The following is a 23,442-nucleotide window of genomic DNA, read 5'->3' on the forward strand; positions in this document are numbered from 1 at the left end:
AGCACTTAGTCAAGTCCACGGACATATCAACTCATGCCTCAAATCCCAGCTTTAAGGATCTTTCTCTTGGGGTCACTCCTGGAACCATTTTCTGTATCATCAAGGGTTCAGTCATGAGGCAGGAGCCACACCAATTATTTTAACAGAGAAAATTTGTTTCATTATATAAGTTTCGGGTGCACAGCATTATAGTTTGACATCTGTCTACACTGCAAATCGATTGCCACCACATCTAGTTACCATTCATAACCATGAAGTCTACCCCTTTCACACATTTCACCCATCCCCCAACACACTTCCCCTCTGGTAGCCACCAATCTGATCTCTTTCACTACGAGTTTGTTTTTGCTTTGTTTTGTTAATTTTTATTGGAGTATAGTTGCTTTACAATGTTGTGTTAGTTTCTACTGTACAGCAAAGTGAATCAGCTATACCTATATATATATCCCCTCTTTTGGGTGTTTCCTTCCCCTTTCGCTCACCACAGAGCATTGAGTAGAGTTCCCTGTGCTATACAGTAGGTTCTCATTAATTATCTATTTTACACATAGTAACAATAGTGTATATATGTCAATCCCAATATGAGTAAAATCATATGGCATTTGTCTTTCTTCCTCTGACTTATTTCACTTAGCATAATACTTTCAAGGTTCATCCATGCTGTTGCAAATGACAGGATTTCATTCTCCTTTATGGCTGAGTAGCATGCCACTGTGTATATATACCATGTCTTTTTTTATTCATTCATCCATCCAAGGACAATTAGGTTGTTTCCGTATCTTGACGATTGTGAATAATGCTGCAATAAACTTAGGGATGCATATATCTTTTCCAATTTGTGTTTTCGTGTTCTTCAGGTAAATACCCAGAAGTGGAATAACTGGATCATATGGCAGCTCAGTTCTTAATTTTTTGAGGAATCTCCATACTGTTTTTCATAGTGGCTGCACCAATTTATAGTCCCACCAACAAGTGTATGAGTGTTCCCTTCTCTCCATATCCTTTCCAATTCTTGTTATCTGTTGTCTTTTTGATAATAGCTATCCTAACAGGTGTGAGATGGTATCTCATTGTGGTTATGATTTTCATTTCCCTAATAATTAGTGACGTTGAACATCTTTCCATATGCCTTTGGCCATCTGTATGTCTTCTTTGGAAAAATGTCTATTCAGATTCTCTGCTCATTTTTCAGTCAGGTTGTTTTGCTGTTGTTGTTGAGTTAATGAGTTCTTTATATTTTTGAATATTAAAACCTATTGAATATGTGATTTGGAAATATCATCTCCCACTCAGTAAGTTGCCTTTATGTCTTGATGACAGTTTACTTCACTATACCGAAACTTTTTACTTTGATGTAGCCTCATTTGTTTACTTTTGCATTTGTCACCCTTGCCTTTGGAGTCAGATCCACAAAGACTGATGTCAATAAGGTTACTGCCCATGTTTTCTTCTAGGAATTTTATGGTTTCAGGTCTTGCATTCAAGTCTTTAATCCATTTTGAGTTAATCTTTGTGTATGGTGTAAGATAGTTGTCTAATTTCATTCTTTTGTATGTGGCTGTCCAGTTTTCCCAACTCCATTTATTGAAGAGACTATCATATGTTCTTTGTTCCTTAGTAGAGAATTAATTGTCCATAAATGTGTGGATTTATTTCTGGGCAATCATTTCTGTTCCATTGATCTGTGTGTCTGTTTTTGCACCAGTTGCTATACTGCTTTGATTACTATAGCTTTGTAGTATAGTTTGAAATCAGGGCATGAGTTACCTCCAGTTCTTCTTTCTCAATATCATATTGGCTATTTGGGATTTTTCTGTGGTTCCATAAAAATTTTAGAAGTACTTTTTCTAGTTCTGTGAAATATGCCATTGGAATCCTGATAGGGATTGAATTGTATCTGTAGATTATTTTGGTTAGTATGGATATTTTAACAATAGTAATTCTTCTAATCCATGAGCATGGAAAATCTCTTCATTTACTTGTGTCTTCTTCAGTTTCTTTCATCAGAGTCTTACAGTCTCAGTGTATAGTTCTTTCACCTCCTTGGTTAAACTTATGCCTAGGAGGGAATTCCCTGGCGGTTCAGTGGTTGGGACTCTGTGCTTTCACTGCTGAGGCTGCAGGTTCAATCCCTGATCAGGGAACTAAGATCCCACAAGCTGTGTGGCATGGCCAAAAAAAAAAAAAATTATTCCTAGGACTTTCATTATTTTTAATGCAATTGTAAATGAGATTGTTTTCTTGATTTCTCTTTCTGATATTTCATTATTAGTGTATAGAAATGCCACAGATTTCTGTATATTGATTTTGTATCCTGTCACTTTACTGAATTAATTTATTAGTTCTAACAGTTTTTTGTGGGGTCTTTAGGGTTTTTATATACAGTATCATGTCATCTGCAAATAGTGACAGTTTCACTTCCTCCTTTCTGACCTGGATGTATTTTCCTTCTTTTTCTTGCCTAATTGCTGTGGTTAGAACTTCCAGTACTAAGTTGAATAACAGTGGCAGGAATGGGCATCCTTGTCTTGTTCCAGATCTTACATTCCAGATCTTACAGGAAAAGCTTTCGGTTTTTCACCATTGAGTATGATGTTAGTGGTGGGTTTGTCATACGCAAACTTTATTATGTTGAGGTACATTCCCTCTAATACCCACTTTGTTGAGAGTTTTTACCATAAATAAATGTGGAATTTTGTCAAATGCTTTTTCTGCATCTATTGTGATGATCATATGATTTTTATTCTTCATTTTGTTAATGTGATGTATCACATCAATTGATTTGTGGATGTTGAACCATCCTTGCATCCCTGGAGTAAATCCCACTTGATCATGGTGTATGACCCTTTTAATGTATTGTTGGACTAGGTTTGCTAACATTTTGTTGATGATTTTTGCACCTATGTTCATCAAGAATATAGGCTTATAATTTTCTTTGTGTGTGTGTGTGTGTGTGTGTGTGTGTGTGTGTGTGGTGTCCTGGTTTTAGTATCAGGGTAATGCTGGCTTCAAAAAATGTGTTTGGAAGGTTTTCCTCCTGTTCAATTTTTTGGAAGCATTTAAGAAGGATAGGTATTAAATATTCTTTGAATGTTTTGTAGAATTTGTCATGAAGCTGTCTTGTTCTGGGCTCTTGTTTGTCGGGAGATATTTTTATGACTGTTTTGATATCTTTACTAGTAATCAGTCTATTCAGATTTTCTATTTCTTCATGATTCAGTTTTGGAAGACTGTATATTTCTAGGAATTTATCCATTTCTTCTAGGTTGTCCAAATTGTTAGCATATAGTGGTTCATAGTAAGCTCTTATGATCCTTTGTATTTCTGTGGTATCAGTTGTAACTTCTCTTTCATTTCTGATTTTATTTGAGTCTTCAGTATTGCCTCTATGCTTCCTTTATATTTTTACCACCTGTGTAGGCATTCCTAAACACTATAGTTTATTTTTTTACCAGTTTTTAAACCTACAATATGTATGCTCTTATGCCTGAATTCTTTCACTCAACATGTAATTGTGTGTAGCTATAATTTATTCATGTTTGTTGCTGTATAGTATTCCATTGTATGAATAGATCATCATTTATTATCCATTATAGTTAATGGACATTTAGGATGTGTCCTAAAAACAACTGATTTTTAAGGCACAAAAATATACATCAGTGCACTGGAAGAGACCACTAGGATAGTTATTCTCAAAACTCCTTTACACATTTAAAACTTATTGAGGACCCCAAAGCAATTTTGTTTATGTAGGTTTTATCTATCAATATTTACTATATTAAAAATTAAAACAAAGAAATGTTTAAATATTTATTAGTTCATTTTAAAATAACCATAATTAAACCCATTACATGTTAATATAAAAATATATTTATATTTTTGAAAGAAAAACTATATTTCCAAAAAAAATAGTGAGAAGAGGGGCATCGTTTTATATTTTGCAAATCTCTTTAAAATCTAGTTTCAAAGAAGACAGCTGTATCATTGGGTCTGCTTCTGTATTTAGTCTGTTGCTACATGTTGTTTGGTTGAAGTATGTGAAGAAAATCCAGCCTCACACAGATATATAATTGGGAAAAGGAGGATCTTGCAGAATCTCTGAGAGTCTTGGGAATTTCCAAGGGTCCTCGGATCATCCTTCACAAAAGGCTGATTTAGAAGATGCTCTAGGAAGGTAAATGCAATTCTTAAAGATTGTACGGAGGAAGGCCAGTTGCATTTTGGCAGTCCTTATGATTCAAATGCTCTGGCTTAAGGTACCTCTTCTCCCTTAGCAAGCCTCCTACTTTGTACCTCTGCAAAAATAAAATGAATAGTAAATTCACACAGATAGACAGGCAGGGGCAGCGGGGAGGGATGTACATCATCTCACTTGTTGATCAGGCTCTGCCGTATCTCAATCCCAATTTAAATTCAGTTAGAGCATCTTCTCCAAGGGCATTTTGTGCCGTTTGTACAGAAAACACGTAATACTTTTGTAATAAGAAAATGTGTTATCTTCTAGAAGAAAATAAAAGGAGGAGGGGGAGAGACAGAATATCCAGAAACTTCCCCCACTTTTCTCCTGGACAGTGGGATCCCCAAGGCAGAGAACAAGAGGGTGGCTGGGAGGGAAGAGCAGATTAGAAAAGAACAACCGAGCAGCCGAGAAGCCCAAGGCTCTGCTCACAGATGAGAAATGCACATGATACATGTCAGAATTGATTTCCTGTTCTGAAGTAAAGAGGAAGGTATTTTTCTGAGTTCATATGTCCCCATTCATGGGACTGAAATGCAAACCTAGAGTGCCAGGAATAGAAACAATGGGCAAGAAGCACGCATTAAGACCCTTTGACAGAGACCCCCAGTGCTGCCTCCCTTTACACACGACTCAGTGTCTCAGTTCCTGCTTGAGTAAGTCTAGTAATAACCCCCAAGATCCCAAAGCCATCCAGGAACTCAGATAAAGAAACCAGCCGCAGAGTAGAACCACATCAAAGCACAAAAGGTGGGTCCTCGCTAATGAACAGCAGCCGGTTTGACAGCCTGGGCTGCTGGCCAAGCTCATTTGTTTCCAGGCCTTCGCTTGCCAACTGAAGTGGTTGAAAATTAATAGGTCCCCAAAATATTTCTTTGGATACATAATGTAAGAGCTGCCAACTCTGGCCACTTCGACTGATGTTAGAAGAAGCAAAGTTAAAATGGTAATGAAAAGGAAGTACCAGGTACCATAAAGCAGCACTCCAAGTGGAAGGCATCCCAAAAGGACAGCAAGTGTAGTTGCTGCATTCACCGAGAGGAACGTACATTCTAAATTCAGCTTCTGATCTCAAGTGTCAGCAGGCTGCTGCTGAGAGCGTGAGAAGGGAAGCCTTCTTCTACTACCATAAATAATAAATAAGGGTTCAAATTTACGAGACTTTTCACTTAAAACAAGCCCCGTAGTATATACTAACCTGCCTTGAGGGGAATGATAGAAAGTCGATTTTAACTGAAACAGAGGATAAAGGGTGAAACACAATAATGGAAAAAAAGTCCTGGAACCCTGAGAAAATGTAATTCTTTTCAAAGCGTTCAAAACCTCTTTTTAAAAGTAGACTGTTTGAAGCAAATCAGTAGCTGCACTTCCTCTCAGATTAGATATCTTCTCATTGCACACCTACTATCAAACTGCTATTTAACAACTTAAGAATCTTTGGATTTGCCCCAGCCTGTGATTCAACCCTGGAGACAAGTCTGTGCAGTTAATAAGCATCAGATCCCCAGGTGGTGGAGCCCAGGAAGCTCAGTGCCCATGCTTTACCTACATGATCACATTCTGCTCTCACAACAACCCAGAGACATGGGTATCTTTATCTCCATTTTCCCCATGAAGAAACTGAATTTCAGAAGTGAAGTAACTTGCACTGCACTCGTACATATAGACACAGTCTCAAACACACCACTCTTGGGAATCAAAACTCAATATGACTTTGAATTCTGTGAGTGTGAGTGTGTGTGTTTGTGTATGTGCGTGTGTGATGGGGAGGGTGACAGAAGGTGATGAAGAAGTCTAGAGCTACTTCTACGACTTGAGAATTCTCTGTAAGCTAAGTTCAGGAAGTGGTTGCAAAAAAATCACTTTTATGTTTACAGAAAAACCCAAGGAGGAATTCAGTTTGGGGACTAAGTTATCATTAAGGGAAAATTCTCAGAGCCTAAAGACAGGCAGAATTGATAACTGGGGGCTGCAGGTTATATTCACACTTCAGTGGCTCCATCCCTAAAAACATTGCACATGTCAGCCATCTTCAGAGACATGTGGTCACAGGAATCTCAAATTGTAAGAGAATGTCTCCACAAAAAACTTATACCCATCTCAGAATATCTGGGATGTGGTTTCTTCCCACTAACCGGTCATGACTTACAAGATCCAATACAAACATTTGTGTGTCAGCAACACCAGCCGCCTGTATTGGTCAAGGTTAGTAACACTAGCTGATGTAACAAACAGGCCTCACTGGTGTGACAGACCAGTATAAGTTAGGCGGCTCCATTCCAAGACACGTCTTGGATACCTTTTACTCTGTGGCTCTGCCATTGATAATGGGACTTCTTAAAGTCCCTCTAAGACTTTAGATCCTCCACAGTCTGGGTCCTCATCACACAGGAATTTTTATTGTCCAGAACTGAAAGCAGCAGGAATCATTTCTGCCCACATCCTTGGACTGAACTCGCTGTGCCATCCAATACAAGGGAGGCCTGGGAAAGCACAGTTTAGTTGTGTGTCCAGGAAGGAGTAGAAAACTAGATGTGTGAATTCAAGCAGCTCAGGCAACAGTCCCTGTCATTCCTGGGGTTGCAGCACAGGAATGTGTGCAGGGTGGGGGTGGGGAGGGCAGGGAGCCAGTGTGGAGGCAGAGATGGGAGAAGGAAAAAGGTTCCACGGAATTCAGGCCCAGCTCTGCCTCAAAGGAGTAACTTTGAGACCCAGATGTCAAACCTCTTGCAACCTCAGTTTCCCCATATGTGACTTAAGGCTAAAAATAACTAGCTCAAGTTGTTATGAGGACCGATTAAAGCGATGCATGGAAATGCAGGCTTTAAATGATGAAAGACCGAATACCGGACCCTTCAGCCAGGAAAGGACTTTGATGTCATCCAGCAAGTGTCAGGGAGCTGAAGGTTCCTGCCGGGGGAAGAACGGTTTTCAGCAAGCACCGGCCTGAGAGCTGTTCCCTGCCCAAATCCAGGAGGGCCTTGTCGGCACACACCCCGGCACCCCAGTCCCCCCACAGAGCCAGCCCATCACAAAGAGAGTCAAGGCAGAGGCATGGCACCCTGAGAAGGAAACCCAACCCCAGATAATAAGCAACTACAGTGGATCTTTCACAGAGATGCCTGGAAGGTGGGCGACATCCTCTGGCTCAGCTTTGCCTGCATCCAAACAGCAGCATCCTAGGAACAAGAGAATCGGACATGCAGAAATCCGGTCCTCTCTGTCTAGACAGTGACCTTTGGATATTGACAGGGAGAAGGATTGAGGGTTTTTTTTTCTATTAGTCCTAAAAGCATTGATACAACTATACCTCCTGTTCAACTCAGAATCCAGAGTGAAGGGAACTGATCAGGGCCCTGGAGGCAGCTGTGATACACCAAGGGTGACTGGAGAGACCCAGAGGGGACAAAAAGAGCCACATCCCTCAGCCACACACCAGAGGAAGCCATCAGCACCTCCTCCATTCTTCCTGTGCCCAGAGAATGCACCCCTGCGGGCCCAGCTCTTCCTCTCAGGGAAGATTCACACTGAGTCATCCCAAATGGCATCACCATGCTGCCCATGATTGGATTTCTTTTGGCTCTATGCCTGAAATCAGCAAAATGATTTTATTCTAAATCAAAAATTCATGACTTGGGGCTTGATCAGTTAAGATGCCTGATGGCAGGGCCTTCTCCTTCCCATTTGCCCAAGGAAATCACAAAGAAGCCAGGCTCCTTCTAGTTCCACCACCCTTAGGACAGAAACTTCATCCCTATGGTGACAAAATGGCTACCAACTTCCAGCCCTTCCATTGCTATTCCAGACAGGGAAAAGAGCAGAAGAGGAGGGCGAAAGGCACACGCTAGTCAACTAACTGATTTTGTCCCTTTTTATCAAGAAAAACAACTTTCCCAGAAGCCCCATCCAGTATATTTCCTTTTTTTTTTTTAATTTTTATAGGAGCACAGTTGATTTACAATGTTGTGTTCAGTATATTTCCTCTTGAGTTTCTTTAGCCGGAAGCATGCACACAGCCACCCCCAACTGCCAGACTGCCTGGCAATTCCCTTCTTTGGTCTGTACACTGTCCACCTGAAAAAAAATTTGTTAGGAAAGAAGAAGGGAAATAGGTAAGCAGCCAGTAGTATTGACCGCAGGTTGTATCCAAAAGGCCCACAGAACTTCACTTTGGGAAAAAAAATTAAATCTAGAGTTGGGACTAAAGTGGGTACAATGCCCTGTTCAGCGTCCTCTGACGGTTCATCTCCACCAAGGCCCAAATGCCCGGGACAAGACTATTGACTCATCAGCCACCTGACTCCCTCAAATAGCACAAAATGTGTGCATTTCCACATAATTACTGACTTCCTCAACAGATTTAGTGTCTAAGTTTATCTTCACTTTAATCCAATTTCATACTTGGAGCAGAGGGATTCCAGCAGCAGGTCTTTCTTAACCTTCTGATATCATTAATTATTGCTACACTGGGAGTTACTACATGGAACAAGCAGGTTTTTAAATAGAAATCATTTGCCTCTCAGCAGGGAGACTCACGGATTTATTTCCGAATCCTCAAACTGCTGCCCTTGAGTAATCAGTTTCATGGTGATCTCCCTGTACTCACCTCTGTGCAGGGTAAACCCTTCCTCTTTGGCTTCCAGATCAGACCAATTTGCCACCTGTAGCGGGAGGCGTCCATTTCCTCGTTTAATTGTTGAATAGGGTTTTCTAGAAGGAAAGACCAGCCTTTCCCTGAGCTCTGGGCATTTGGTCATGCTTCCTGGTGATTTTCTGCTGAAGGAAATCCCCTAACTCATTAAAAAACAAAAAGATAGATTAATTGACCAGTTCAGTAACAAGTCGCTCCAGGACCCAATAAACCTGGCAAAGAATACATTCCAGTTACAACTGTGCTCAGCGGGAACCCAGTGGGTAAGCCGGCGTAATCTTTCTCCAGCACAGAGGAATTTTTACATTTTCTTCTCCATTCATGTCACTCTTTTGCCTAAGTGTGGGCCTCGGGTCCATCTGTGGTTCTCCCATCCTGTCACTCTACCTGCTGCTGTGACCCAGAGTGGATGCAAATGATTCTGAAACCAAAGGGGGTCTCCGAAAGGGTCACTGCAGGCCTGAGTTTGCAGGAGCCCTTGCAGTGGGGCATTGGGGCTGAGGAGGGACCGTCGCCCCTGCAGCACAGACATCTGGGAAGCTGTCGGGGTCCTGGCTGGCGGTGCAGCTGCAGCCCACCCTCCCCAGCAGGAGAAGGTCAGCAGGAAACAGGGACTTTGGTAACTAGCCTGATTGAGAAAGCAGGCAGAGTGGGAGCTAATGGCCTTGCTGGGAGCGTCCGCGGAGGCTGCTTCTTCATGGTGTTGCTCCCTTTAGGATGTGCTCCCTATCACTTGGGAACCTTGGACACCATAAAAACATTGCCCCTGAAAGTGCACCAAGTAAAGAGTGTAAGAGATTTCACGCAAGACCAGGTTCTAAATCAAGTCAACAAATGTTTATTAAGCATCTCTTATGTGTCAGCTCTGAACCTAGAATTCATGGGTTGTCAGCAACTCAGTAAGGCCCTTGCCTGCCTCTACAAATAAAATACGATGTAGAAATAAAATTTAAAGGACAGCTAGGCATTCTAAATTCAGTCTATCTTTCCTTAGCTGTTTTCCCTCAACTTTTTTTTCCCATTCCAACTTCCCTGCGCTAGTCTCACTTACTTCTCATGTAGGCCAAGAAAAGAGCTGGCCCAGCAGTGAAGGAAGGAAATGGCTTGTTTTTTCACATGAGAAAGGGCAGAGCAAACATCTTGGTCCGTACATGGACTTGGGCATAGGTGCTCCTGTTTCTGGAAACACACAGCTCACAGCCCTTCCTTGGCCCCCAGCTATGTGTCTCTAAGTCTGCCCTTGCTGTAGCTCACAAGTTCCTCGAGGCCACTGAGCAATTCTAATTTATGTCAATATTTCCAGTGATTGGCACAATGTCCAGAGCTGGTAGGTACTAAATCAGGGTTTCTCAACCTCAGCACTGTAGACATTTGGGGCCAGATAATTCTCTGCTGTGGGCTGTCCTGTGCACCGTAGGCTGTTTAGCAGCACCCCTGGCCTCTAGCCAGTAGATGCCATGCCAGGAGTACCGTCACCATGGTTCTGACAAGAAAGATGTCTCACTCTGGACATCTTGTCTGGTTGGGAAACCACTGAATGAAATGAATGTTTGTTAAATCAACTAAATAAACGGTTGCTGCAGTGTCTGAGACTGTAGCTGCACCAATATTGCTTTTGAATTCTAAGCTCCAATAATGTTTAGCCTCACAATCTTCACAGAAGTAAGACCCCAGGGTTGGTGGGTGGGGGTGATTTACTCTTTGTGGTCTATGGATCACAGAGTATTCAAGAGTTAAATGAAGTTCCCCTGCCACAGTGTTGATGCTACAGCCCATGAGTTGCTTATCTCAGAGACAGAGCCATCAGTGGCACTAGTGCACTTCCCCTATGGAAGATCCCTTGGGCTGAAGTCCACAGTCCTCAGTCCTTGCAAATTCTTCCATGATCTCGGGTCCCTGTGTCCTCGCCAGCCTCATGCCCCACCCCCTCCCGCGGGCCCCTCACCTGCCAGACGCCGAGCCAACGTGCCAGCGTTCCCCAAGTAGGCTCTGTCCTTCCTCCTTCCGCCTGGACCATCTGGGCTCCTCACACCCTGCAGGATGCCTCTGTGGACATTCAGCCATGGACTCAGAGCTCACTACCGCCCCCCTTAGGCAGGGCAAATACCTCTCCCAAACCCCCACCTGCTGCTTTGCTGCAAATGCTGGCTGCCCTGCTCCAGCCCAGAACTAGGAACACACGTGCTCCATGAAGGACTTCATTCATGGGTTAAAGCGTGAATCGCAGCTGCTGTGTCCTCTTCGACCCGACGTTGCACTGAGTGACGGACTCTCCCCGTGCTCCGAGGCAGTAACACAAAGTTAACTCGGTTTTTTGGCATCATTTGGGGGGGGAAAAAAAGTTGATTAACTGAATTTGGGGGGTTTTTTCTACTGGTTATCTGGGCACTGTGGATACACCATCAGAATTCTTGGTTCTTGGGACCTTACAATGGTATTCTAAGCATGCTATAGAGATTCAAAAATTACACACTGCAGTGGGAGGTGTTTAAAAAAACACGCACACATTAGTAAAATTGGATCTGCAGCACCAAGTGTTAGCAATGGTTTAAAATATTAATGCGTGTTGGATGCCAAGTTATTTTGAAGGCTCAACCAGACTTCTATTTGGCAGGAACAATTTCGCATAGGCAATTAGATACACGTGCAAATATTTAACTATAAATTGCTGCTTATACCATTGAAATATAGTGGTTCATCAGCTGGCCACCTGGTTAGCAGGGACAATTAAGGATTTGCCCAGATGACAACAAAATCTCCCCACCTTCTAAAATCCTGCCACCTTTGCAGCATGCTAGGAATACAAACAGTTGCTCTCATTGTAGGGGGAAGGTGAGAAAGGTTAAAAGATACCTCGGAATTCTAAATTCTCAGTGGAGTCCAAAGGGCTGGAGATATGCCAGCTGTATATGCGTATCTCTAAGTCACATGTCATGTCTCCTAAAAGATCATGAATCACTGAGTTGGCTAAACACACTCAAACTCATTCTTCGGTTTGGGTGGATTTTAAACAATTGCACATATTCAAAAAACTAATTAGCATATGGAAGATCAACTTCCATCATCATATATATTAAATAGTAAGTGTTAATGTGTATATAAACACACACAGGAATGTGGAAGACATATCTGTGGAAGATACTTCTATGGAAATGTGTAAGGAAACTGGAATTTTCTCTGATGTTACCACTTATCCTGAAGAACCACATGACAGGAAATCCAGCGTAGCATGCAGGAACAAGAGCTGGACTCGGGCTCAGAATGGGGGAACACGTCTGGCTGTTTTGTTTACTAGCGTCTGACCCTCAGTGAGCTGACCCTTCTGATCCTCAGTTTCCTCCATGGGAAAGTGGACAAAACAATATCTATCTTAGAAGGTAGTGGTGAGGATTGAAACAGACAAAGCCAAATGCTCATTTCCTTCCTTTCTTCTATCCAGAATGAAGGAACCCAGCTTTGGTCAGGGCCCCTGGTCTTCTGAGAGGCTCATTTACAGGGCAGGGAGCTTTCTCTGTGGTCCTGGAGCGTGTTGTTGAGAGTGGTCCCTCAAAAGCCTCACATGTCTCCTGGGACACATTTCTGAATTAATATGACATTTTACTCCAAGTCAGCCTGACGTAGGATGAATGCTTTAACGAGTGTGATCTACAGGGAGGCAGCGCTCACTTTCATGAACTATTCCAGAGTGAAGACACAGGCTTTCCAGCAATTCCAAGACCAACAGTTTCCAAGAAAGCGATGGCCCATGTTAGCCATGATGCCCGTATGCCATGCTTCTAGTTTTAAAATATACAAGCCCTTCAAATTCCCTACCCCAAGTCCATCCAAAGAATTTTCAGATACATATCTTCTTTATCAGGGAGCCCAAAGCAGCCAACTTATAAAGCATTTTGTTTAAATGCTTCTGTGTCTTGCAAAGATGAATCTCAATGCTAGAATGTCTCTCATCTTTTTATCACTCAGCCATTTTGCATTCACAGTTGCATAGTTCACAACAGATAAAAGGTGAAAGCCATCCGAATGCCCATTGATGGATGAATAGTTAAACAAAAGGTCGTCCATCCATACAATGAAATGTTATTCAGCCTTAAAAAGGAAGGAAATTCTGATGCCTGTTACAACATGGATGAACCTTGAGGACATTGTGCTAAGTGAAATAAGCCAATCACAAAAGGACAAATACTGTATGATTCCACTTATATGAGATACGGAGAGTAGTCCAATTCATAGAGACAGAAAGTAGAAAGGTGGTTGCCAAGGTTTGGGGGCGGGTGGAGGAATGAGGAGTTATGGTTTAATGTCTTCAGGGGTTCCGTTTTGCAAAATGAAAAGAGCTCTGGAGGTTGGTTTACAACAATGGGAATATACTTAGCGCTACTGAACTGTACACCTAAAAATGGTCAAGATGGTAAATTTTACGTTATGTGTATCTTTACCATGATTCAAAATTTAAAAAGACAAAAATGCAAATAAAATTGATTATGATCATGTAGCCTGCACATTCTGGATAAACTTTGGTGTCATCCTGAGGAGGACAAAGTATGAAAGAGCGGTTAAACACACAGCCCCTGGAATCAGGAAGACCTGGGTTCAGATCCCAGCCTGGGATATTTACCACATATGTGGCTTCCGCCAGGCCCTTAACTATTCTGTGCCTCCATTTCCCCATCTGAAAATGGCAATAATTACAGAACGTATCTCATGGGGTTTTAGGAAGATTAAATAACATAATGCTTTTAAAAGGTGCTTAGCCTGTGTTTCGTGCTCAGTGAATGCAAGACCTTGGCTTGTAAGACCATTGCCCTCCTTGTGGGCACCCCAAGACCTTCCTGCAAGATGGGACCTGGGGGTGGTACTAAAAGGGGCCGATCACCAAGCAGAGCAGGAACCCCATTCCCAGGTCAGCACCTGCCCACTGAAGGACATGGGAACCCCAACTCACCCCAGGAGTGCGCTGACTACCCACCCAACCCACTGCAGTTTTATCACATTTCTACTGATTTTAAGTCCAGACAGTTTTGTGGGTTTGTGCCATTTGAGTCCTAAATCCCACTTGCCCTGCATTGGTAGCTTAAAAAATGTAAGAGGTCAAGGAAAATATAGGCCAATGAAAATAACATTGCAGCAAGAAATTAATTGCAAAGCCTGTTTAATATGACAGGGGACTCCCTAAAATCCTATTATATCGTCCCCTGCTTCCCTTCGTCATGTGCACTGATTCTGTGCACAAAGGCCAGGGCAGGCTCCCCAGTGCATTGCTGCATTAATTTGACATTTCTGGCTCCAATTAACCTTACATTTCAGCTATTTTCTAAAGATTGTTCTTTTAATTTGTGATAAGGTTATTTTTTTTTTCTATTGGTGTTCACTGGCTTGTGCACAAAGGCCTGTTGTAGGAAAGTCAGCCAGTTTCTACATGGTTCAAGGTAACGCGCTGTCATCTGTACTGGGCCTATTGGTAAGCAGAAGAGTTGAGTCAGTTTCCTGCCATGTATGAGCGTGGGACAGGTTTCCATTCTAGGAGAGCCAGGTGGGGTGACCCTACACTGCACAGTGGAATTCTGAGCCTGTAGCCCACACTCCAAGGCAAGACCAAAGAAATCATAGTGTAAAAAGAACACTGGATTCTTACTCAGTAGATCTGCACTCAGATCGCACCTGCATCTCCTACCAGCTCTGTTGCCATGGGCAACTGGCTGATGCTATGGAGCTTCGGGGTCCTCATCCACCAAGTGGGGCAAGGCCGCCTCCCTGCTTGAGTATTAAATGAGAGATCAGGAGGAACGTTTCCTTTCAGAAGAGACCTTCAAGAATCTGTTCCCTATATGCCTCACCTATTGGCACAAACAGTTTTAGAGCAGCAGTCAGCAAACTACGGCCCATTGGCCATACCGGCCTACCACTTGGCTATGTAAATAGTTTTATTGGAACACAGCCACGCTCACTCATTTATTGTCTATGGCTGCTGGCTCGCTAGAATGGCAGAGTTGAGAAGCTGTAACAGAGAACTTCTGGCCCTCAAAAACTAAAATATTTACTATCTGGCCCTTCATAGACAAAGTTTGCCAACTTATGTTCTAAAGGAACGAAAGAGAGCAAGGAAGCCACGGATGCACATGGCACCCCTCTCTTACCACTGTCTAGTGTTGGGTGGTGGCTGGACCCTAGAGGTCTGAGAACTGGGGAAGATGCCTATGAGGTTCCCCATCTCTGCTGTACCACAGCCTTGAAACAAGGCTTCAGCCGATACTGTGGATAACTCCTCCCCACTCAGTTGGGACGCTAGGATTTAGAATTCTTAGCTTCCATCATTTATTTTCTGAGCTACCCTAATTTTTAAAAAATCATCTTTAGAGTTGAAGCCCATTACGGGACCAGGTTTAACTTTTGCAAACACAGAATGTATTTCCCATGAGATACTTTGAGTGAGGGAGTCTTCCTCCAACTTCCTCCGATAAACTGCTACCTTTCAGCTGAGAGTTGTATCTGGGAAAAGCACTACGATACGAAGGACACGTGAAGGGGAACGAAAATGAACCAGACAGGGTTCCTTTTCTCCTTGACGGCTACACTCTAGCAGGGAATATACACATAAAGTAAAACTTGTGATACAAAGTGCCACCCAGCTGGCAAACGAGGGCTCACTGTACTCAGTGTGTGGTCCAGGGACCAGCAGCCACACCTGGGAGCTGGTGAGAAATTGGGAATCACAGGCAAGTGATTAATGAGCACACGTGTCAAGAGATTTGTAAAGGGAACAGGGATCTCAGGAGCAGGATGGGAGCCTTCAGTTTGTGATGCAGGTCTGACAGCTGGGAGAGAAGATGGGAAGGAAGGAGGGAGAACTGGGAAGGAAGAGCCTCCAATCCAGGTACCGCTTTCAGAAAGTCGTGGCCAGCCCTGCAGAAGGCTCGAATGAGCTAGAGAGTGTAGTAATCATTGCAGCGAAATAACATGCCCTCCGTCTTTCTAATTGTGCTGACCTTACTTCCTTTAGCCCTGATTTCCTCACCTGCTTCTTGTACATTTTTGTTTTGTTTTGTAAGCTTCAAAATCTGTGTGTAATCACATAATTTTTTAAGTCAGATAAATCTATTTTAATTTATCAAATTTGAGTAACCTTTTCTCAAAAGATTACCCCTGTCACTGAACATTTGGATCTTTTTTCTACCAAACCAATATTTATTTGAAACAGTTTTATGGCTGAAATGTCAGGGATCATTCCTAAATTCTTCTTGGAACAACAGAGAAGTTACCCTCACAACACTGACATTTTCTGTCAATGCTTTAGGTTCCCTGGTAAGTTAAGAAAAACTTTCCCAGCTTTTGGTATGCACATAAAGGATGAAAAATGTTTTTTTCACACCTCAGGCATCAGATTCTGGGTTTTTAAATACCCCGTCTGGTGTGAACTTAGCTTTCAACATCAAATGCAGCTTTTCCAAGTCTGAAACCAAGTGGCTGAGAAATAAGGATGTTGGACAGCAAAATGCACACCGCAGAGAGAGCATCACGGCACTACATTGACATAAGTGTGGGCTAGTGTGGCCTTTCACACCCAAACAGACATCTGGAGGTCCTTACGTGATCCTTAATCATCCCCCTCAGTGGGCATGCACACACACACACATACACACACACCATATCGGTTACCAGATAAGCCGGCTGAAGTGTTGTGTGTCTTTTGCATTAATATGCGATTCCATATGTGTATCCAACATCTGTATGGAATTGGGGCGGGGGTACTGCTGTGGAAATACCTGATGAAACAGAGCCGCTCTTCTTCCTCTTTCAAAAAGAAATCACCCCACACACTTTGGAAATCACTGTGATTATGTATCATCCTGATCTGTTACATTCAAACAACCCAGAGTATCTAGGAATAAAATTTTTTTCAATAAAAAGCCTCAGCTGAGCATCTATTGGATGGGGGCCTTGTTGGCTGCCTGGAGGAGAACCCGAAGGTGACACTGCTGGTGATGTGTGTCCCTGGACCCCACGCTCATTCCACATTCCCGAGTTTAGCCTCTGTGACGGGGCGTGTACTTGTGGCCACCCTGTGTGCTAAGCCTCAAAGAAGGCAGGTGGGCAATGCAACAAAAAGAAACCCAACTTCGTGTCATAAGGTCTGGCACCAGTCCTATCTCTCCCCGGGACTTCCTCTGTTTACCAAGTGAACCTCAATAGCCTCATCTGGAAAATGGGCCCACGTCATTTCCTCACATGGCTTAAGTAAGGATACAAGGAATTCAGGCGAATGGGCTTCATCAACCATACAGGAGCTCACAAACCAAGGTATCCTTGGTGGCTGTCACCAAGGAAAGCGCAGACCCAGGCCTGCCCAGATCTGAGAAAATTCAGGAAGCCAAAGGCCTTTCCTAGACTCGCCTTCCAAAGTGCTTCTTCCTAGAGAAAAACCAGTTTAATATTTAATAAAGTATGACAAAACCTTTTCAATGTATTTCCTTCCAACCTTATCTAGCCCTTGCAAAGCTCAATCTTTGGGGAAGTCAGACTCCTAGCTTTTGTTGTTTTTGAAGATGATCAAATCCATCATTTTAAAGCTTTTAATAATAATACCATAATAGCTACAGTGATTGAGTGCTCACTATATACTATGAAGCACTAATAAATGTTGTTTTAGGTTCTTTAACCTTCATAACAATCCCTATTTTACAGATGAGGAAAATTGAGGCACACGAGGTGAAATAAGTCACTTTAGGTCACAGAGTTAATAAGGGGTGATGCCAGGACGTGTCTCCTTAACTATTGAGCTCTTCTGCCTTCCAAGCGCTGCTTCGGGGGGACTCAGCACTACTGCTTTACACATTTTACACCCATAGGAATATCCTGGTGGAGAACCTGAAGCAAATATCAGGATGGTAAAGGTAGAGACAAAGAAAGAAGAGGCCATGATTACACTGGTGTCTAGTTTCCTGAGAAACCGCTTCTGACAGTCCTGGTTAATGTCTGATGTCCCCACTTAATTACTAATAGCTTCCCCTTTCACGCTAAAAGTGGCCAGGCTAGGAGAGTGAACTACATGGTCATGCTAGGGTTAATATTTTTGCAGAGATATATACACTTTAAGTGAATAATAAAAGGAATTCCAAGAGACAGCCGTTATGGAAACTATTTTTTCCATGCAAAAACCCCGGGCAGACTTGACTTCATGCTGTGAGATTCTTAGGTACCAAGTCCTTGAACCTAATCTGTATTATAAATTAGAGTTATTTCTCTATAATTGAAATGTTCAGTGTCTTAGTATGCAACACCACAAATTCAGGGTCCTGGCGATTGGAGGATCATTCCAAAATTGTTTTAAAACCTTGTCACTTCCTATTTTGAAACGTAAGTTTGTGTCTGTGGCTCTGTTTTGTTTTGCTTATAAGTTATGTTCCAACTTCAGTTTACCTCTTCCTTCCTAATGTATTCCATGAGTGCAGCTAGTAAATAAAGGAGCTAATTATCAAATCTTATTCTAATTGCATAGTTTAAGACAATGTTTACACTAAAACTGGTTAATGTTTATATTTAATTTGCGTTAATAAAGAGTTCTGTTTTATAGAATTCTTTCCAGTTACCTCTGGACACTATAGCTAGTCCATAAGGAAAGTTGAACACAGAAGTATAATTCTCTAAATCTTTCCTACGTAAGAGTTAAATGTAGTATTTGGGTTAGTAATTAGCTCATTGGTGTCAGGAAGATTCCTCTCTGTGTCAAAGGCGTACTTTGGTGGGAAGAACTTCCTGGAAAACCACCCCTTGGGGATCTTAGCACAAGGGACCACAGAGTCAATTCTACTGGCAAGAGGTGTCAGGGAGAATAAAGAACCTTCTGCATACAAACCTCACAATGCGAACTGAAGCCCCCAGAGGCCAGAATTCTCTCCAGAAACCTACAGATTTGCTCCCTGAGACCTGGGAGCCAACCGATGCCTGCCCATTCCTGGTGATTAGCCCAGGACACTTGGAAACACGGCAGGGGCCCCTTGGGAAAATCGCTCTGCATGGTTCCTTGGCGGGAATGTCCACTCATCTAGGTTGGGGAAATTGCAGACAGGTAAAGAGTTCCAACTTCATCGACCTTAAATAAAGCATCTATTTTCCAGGAACAAGAATTTTCCTGAGCTGCCTTTTACATAATGAAATTATCCACATTTCAAACTCTTTTCTCAGAGCCCCAGAGCTGGAACATTAGTTTCCTGTGAAATTGGGACCTCTGCCCTTCCGACGTTGAAGTGTATCCCAGGTTGGGGCTACTGATTATCTCTTTTTTATTTTAGGTAGTTTCACTCAAAGGACAAAACATACCGGGCCTTGGGCGCTTGACCCTCCAGAAAATATTTAACATCTGAATTAAACCGACAGGCTTTGCCAGAAGTGCTCTTCGAATTTTATGTCTGAGGCTATTTCCCCCCAGCACCGAATCACTAAAACCTAAGTAGATAAAGACAGCTCTGATAAATTGTGTTCCCTGAACTATATGCCATCAAGCAAATTCTTGATTTCCCCTTTTTCACAGCGAGTGTTATAAAGTGTTCTACACTCTTTGTATCCCCACTGAGTTCAATTATTCTGGAAACAAACATTATTGTTTAAAATGAAGATCCAGGGGTTATTAGCGTGATCCAACCGCTGTACTAAGGCTGAACCCAGATGCAATGAGGCAGAGCTGTGGATGGAAGCAAGGAAGCCAGCTCTGATGGAGGATGAGAGACAATAAAATTATACAGCCATCTTTGTTTACTGCCCTTCTGGGATTAATGCCAAAAGGCCCATTCCACGACAATCGACTGCAAAAAGGAATAATGGGGCTTACTGGACGTTTCCAGAAGGCATGCCTGGACCACCTTTTTCCCAGTGAATCCGTCAGAAATATTTATTAAGCACTTCTGTCGTATAAAACATGCTGCAAGGTGCTGTGGGGGTTAGGAAAGCAAGCAAGCACAGTGCCTTTCTCAACAGAGATGTGCACTCTTCTCACCGGTAACCTAAGTACCTATCCCATGCAAAGTGATGGGCTGGACGCCAGGGACTGTGAAGAAAAATACCATCCAGCCCCAGGCTGCAGGAAGCATGTTCCAGAGGGCCTGCCCAGCTCTCGTCCCGCCTGTGGCTTCAGTGGCCATGTTTGGGCTGGTGGTCTTCTGGCCCCGGCCACAGCTGGGCTCAACAGGGCGAAATCCATATCCCAGGTATGAACTTAACCCTTCTGAGGTCTAGCAGAAACCAGTGGTGGTCTTTCTTAGGAAGCTGCACCACAAGACAGAGCAGGTAGATGTGGTCCAGGCAGCAGCAGTAAAACCCCGCGGAATCAGGCTTGCAGAGGAGGAGTAGGTAAACGTGGACGTGAGCAAGGTCACATGCAGCCTGCATGGCCGGAGCTGGGGGCCACCGTGCGGTCCCTGAGAAATGGGACAGGACTCCAGGTGTTGACCTCACCTGAGGCTTCAGCTGGCATGGCTCGCTGAAAGGGGGGCTTCAAGCAGATGATTGGCGAGCTAGGCAACAGCCCTGGAGTGGGGGATGCAGGGGGCTGAGTCTGGCCCATGCCTAAGGGATCAGAAAGAGAGAGGCTGGAGCCGAGGTAGAGGGTCTTCCCTCCGCAGGTGAGTCAAGGACCCAGATCGGAATCCACAGGTGGGAGCTTGTCCTGGGAACATTATTAAAGGGATCATACCACAAAGAGGTCTGTGCAGGGAGACAGGTGGAGAAACTGGGCCTGAGGAGGGACAAGAGCTGGAGGTGAGTACCACCTCTTCACAAGGGCCATAGCCTCTGAAAGACCCACATCTGCATGATGAAGGAGAGGCAGCTTTGAAGGTAGGCTAGATTCAGAGAGCTGCTAACATCTCCCAGTGGTATGAGTCAAATGCTATGGACTGAATCATGCCCACCCAAATCCACATGTGAAAGCCCTACCCCCAATGTGATGGTATTTGCAAAAGGGAACTTTGGGAGATAATTAGGTTTAGATGAGGTCATGAGGGTGGAGCGCTCATGGTCAGATTAATGCCCTTATAAGAAGGGACATCAGAGGGCTAGCTTCCTCCCTCTGCCATGTGAGAACGCAGTGAGAAGGCAGCTGTCTGCAAGTCAGGGAGAGAGCTCTTAGCAGAAACAGACCCTGATGGCACCTTGATCTTGGACTTGCAGCCTCCAGAACTGTGAGGAAACCAATTTCTAATGCTTAAGCCCCCCAGTCTGCAGGTTATGCAGCTCGCACTGACCAAAGCATCAGGTAAAGCTGTTCTTAGCTCCTTCCCACTCTCTCTCCATGCTCTAGCAGAACCAGCAAGCCAGGGGCAGAGCAGCAGGGAGGGCAAGCGAGGTACCCCTGTACACTGCCACCCCTGCCAGGGGGCAGGCATCTGGCCCTGGTGCCCAGAGGAGAGGTTTTAACTTCAATCAGATTCAGAACATTGAATATTACTCAAGACCGAGTGTCTTCAGTCCTGGATGGAAACTCTGTTTGCTGTCAACACTGCAGGACCTTCTATTGCTTTAGAGTGGCTGGTGAGGTCATGGAGTCCAGCTGAGGCAAGAAATGGGGATAAAATCATTGCATTTTGATCATATCCCCAAGCCATGCATGTTCAAAAGAAACCGTGAGAGATTTTGGAAAAGCCTCCACTGGAGAGGTGGCCTTTGAGTGAGGTCATGAGGAATGAACAAAGTCACGTACGTCAGTGGTGGGGAAGCAAGAAGGTCAGGACAGGAAATTGGAAGGGTAATTTGTGGCCAGAATGTGAACTGATCTAAGCAGGGAAGTGGCATGAGGTGAGTCGTGTTTGGGGACAGTATCTCTGCAGAGAATGAGAGGGTTAAGTTGGAAGTTAAACAGCTTTAAAAATTCTTTAGCCAAGACATTATGAAGGCCTGAGGGACAGAAGTACAAACAGAGGAGAGTGGGCACAGCTGAGGCATTCAGAGGTGGACTCGGCAGAACCTAGTGACTGATGAGGAGTTGGGGGAGCGGAGGTGACAGAGAAAAAACGGCCACCGGCTTTCCAGGCTTGAGGACTGGAAGGATGGGACACCATTGAATGAAGAGAGAAAAGAGCAGATTTGAGAAAAAGATCTGCATTAGTCAGGGTTCTCCAGAGAAACAGAACCAATAGGAGGTGTATAGGTATAGACAGAGATTTATTACAGAGAATTTGCTCACATTATGGAGGCTGGGAAGTCCACATCTGCATTGTGGGCAGGTAGGCGGAGACCTAGGAGAGCCAGTGGTGCATTCCAGGCTGAAGACAGTCTGCTGGAGAATTTTATTTTATGTTTTGGCTTGGAGAGGCCAGTCTTTCTGTTCTATCCTGGCCTTCAACTGATTGGACGAGGCCCACCCACATCATGGATGGCAACATATTTTACTCAAAATCCACCAATTTAAAAGGTTAATCTCATCCCAAAACACCAAGTTTGATACATTAAATTAACCATCACAAAGATCATCAAAGCGTCCATTGGGCTCACTGTCCCTGAGCACAGTAAGAGCTGACTGCTCCCCTCAGTGCAGAATGTTAAAGTTCTCAGCCTCCAAGGGCTGGAGACACATTTCCTTGAAGAACCAGGTGAGAGACTTCTGCTGACACCAACAGAAGTGGCACCCAGCCCTGCTGAGGTCCAACCTGCTGCACAAAATTCACAGCCTTTCAGTGGAGTCTTTGGAAACTTTCCCTCTGTATCCATGAGCCGACCACAACTCCACTATTAATTTAAGAGGGAAATGTCCAGAGTCCACAGTCACTATGGTGAAGGAATGTGGAAGGTGATATAGATTTGTGCAAATGATGGGGACTTCCCTGAAAAACGAATGATGTCTTACCTAGCAAATATGAAATCTCTCTAGTACTCCAGGTTATCTAAACCCCTCTAGCCAGCCTGCAGAGTTCACTTACTGGGTAATCTAAAGGAGACTCGGACAATTGTATAATCTTGCATCAGCTGGATGGTTTATAACAGCTGAAATGTATGCAGGCCCATCCTCTCACTCAAGCCTTAAGACAGCTCTGACAGTTGGGTCATTATTCCCCATTTGGAAATTAGGAAAGGCAGCCAGGTTGCTAAATGAGAGCAAGGGAGGACTTCAGTCCACGGACTCTGGCTCCAACCTCAGGGCACCCCAGGCAGCAGAGCCGCTTCCAGAGGGGACACCAGGAGAGGACCCAAACTATGGGGTACCAGGGTCGATCACAGCAAAGACCATTGCTTACCATGGTACGGTAACCCCTAAAAGGAGGAAGAAGGGGGGATAAAATCAATCGGGGGGAAAGGGGCTGGGAGTAAAAATGGAGAACAATGAGGACCCCTTCCCAGTAGGTCAGTAGAAAGTGCACAGAAATGACTCAAGAGAATAATGCATTCTTCATATCACTGCAGCCCTATCTGCAGGCGACACTTTTAGAGGCAAGCAAACCCAGATTAGCTCCCCAAACAGAGCTGGAATGATACACTTTTTTTTGTTTTGTTCTGTTTATGAATTTTTAAACGTTTTTATTGGAGTATAATTGCTTTACAATGGTGTGTTAGTTTCTGCTTTATAACAAAG

This window comes from Delphinus delphis, chromosome 2 (assembly GCF_949987515.2).
Source record: "Delphinus delphis chromosome 2, mDelDel1.2, whole genome shotgun sequence".
NCBI classification, from domain to species: Eukaryota; Metazoa; Chordata; class Mammalia; order Artiodactyla; family Delphinidae; genus Delphinus; species Delphinus delphis.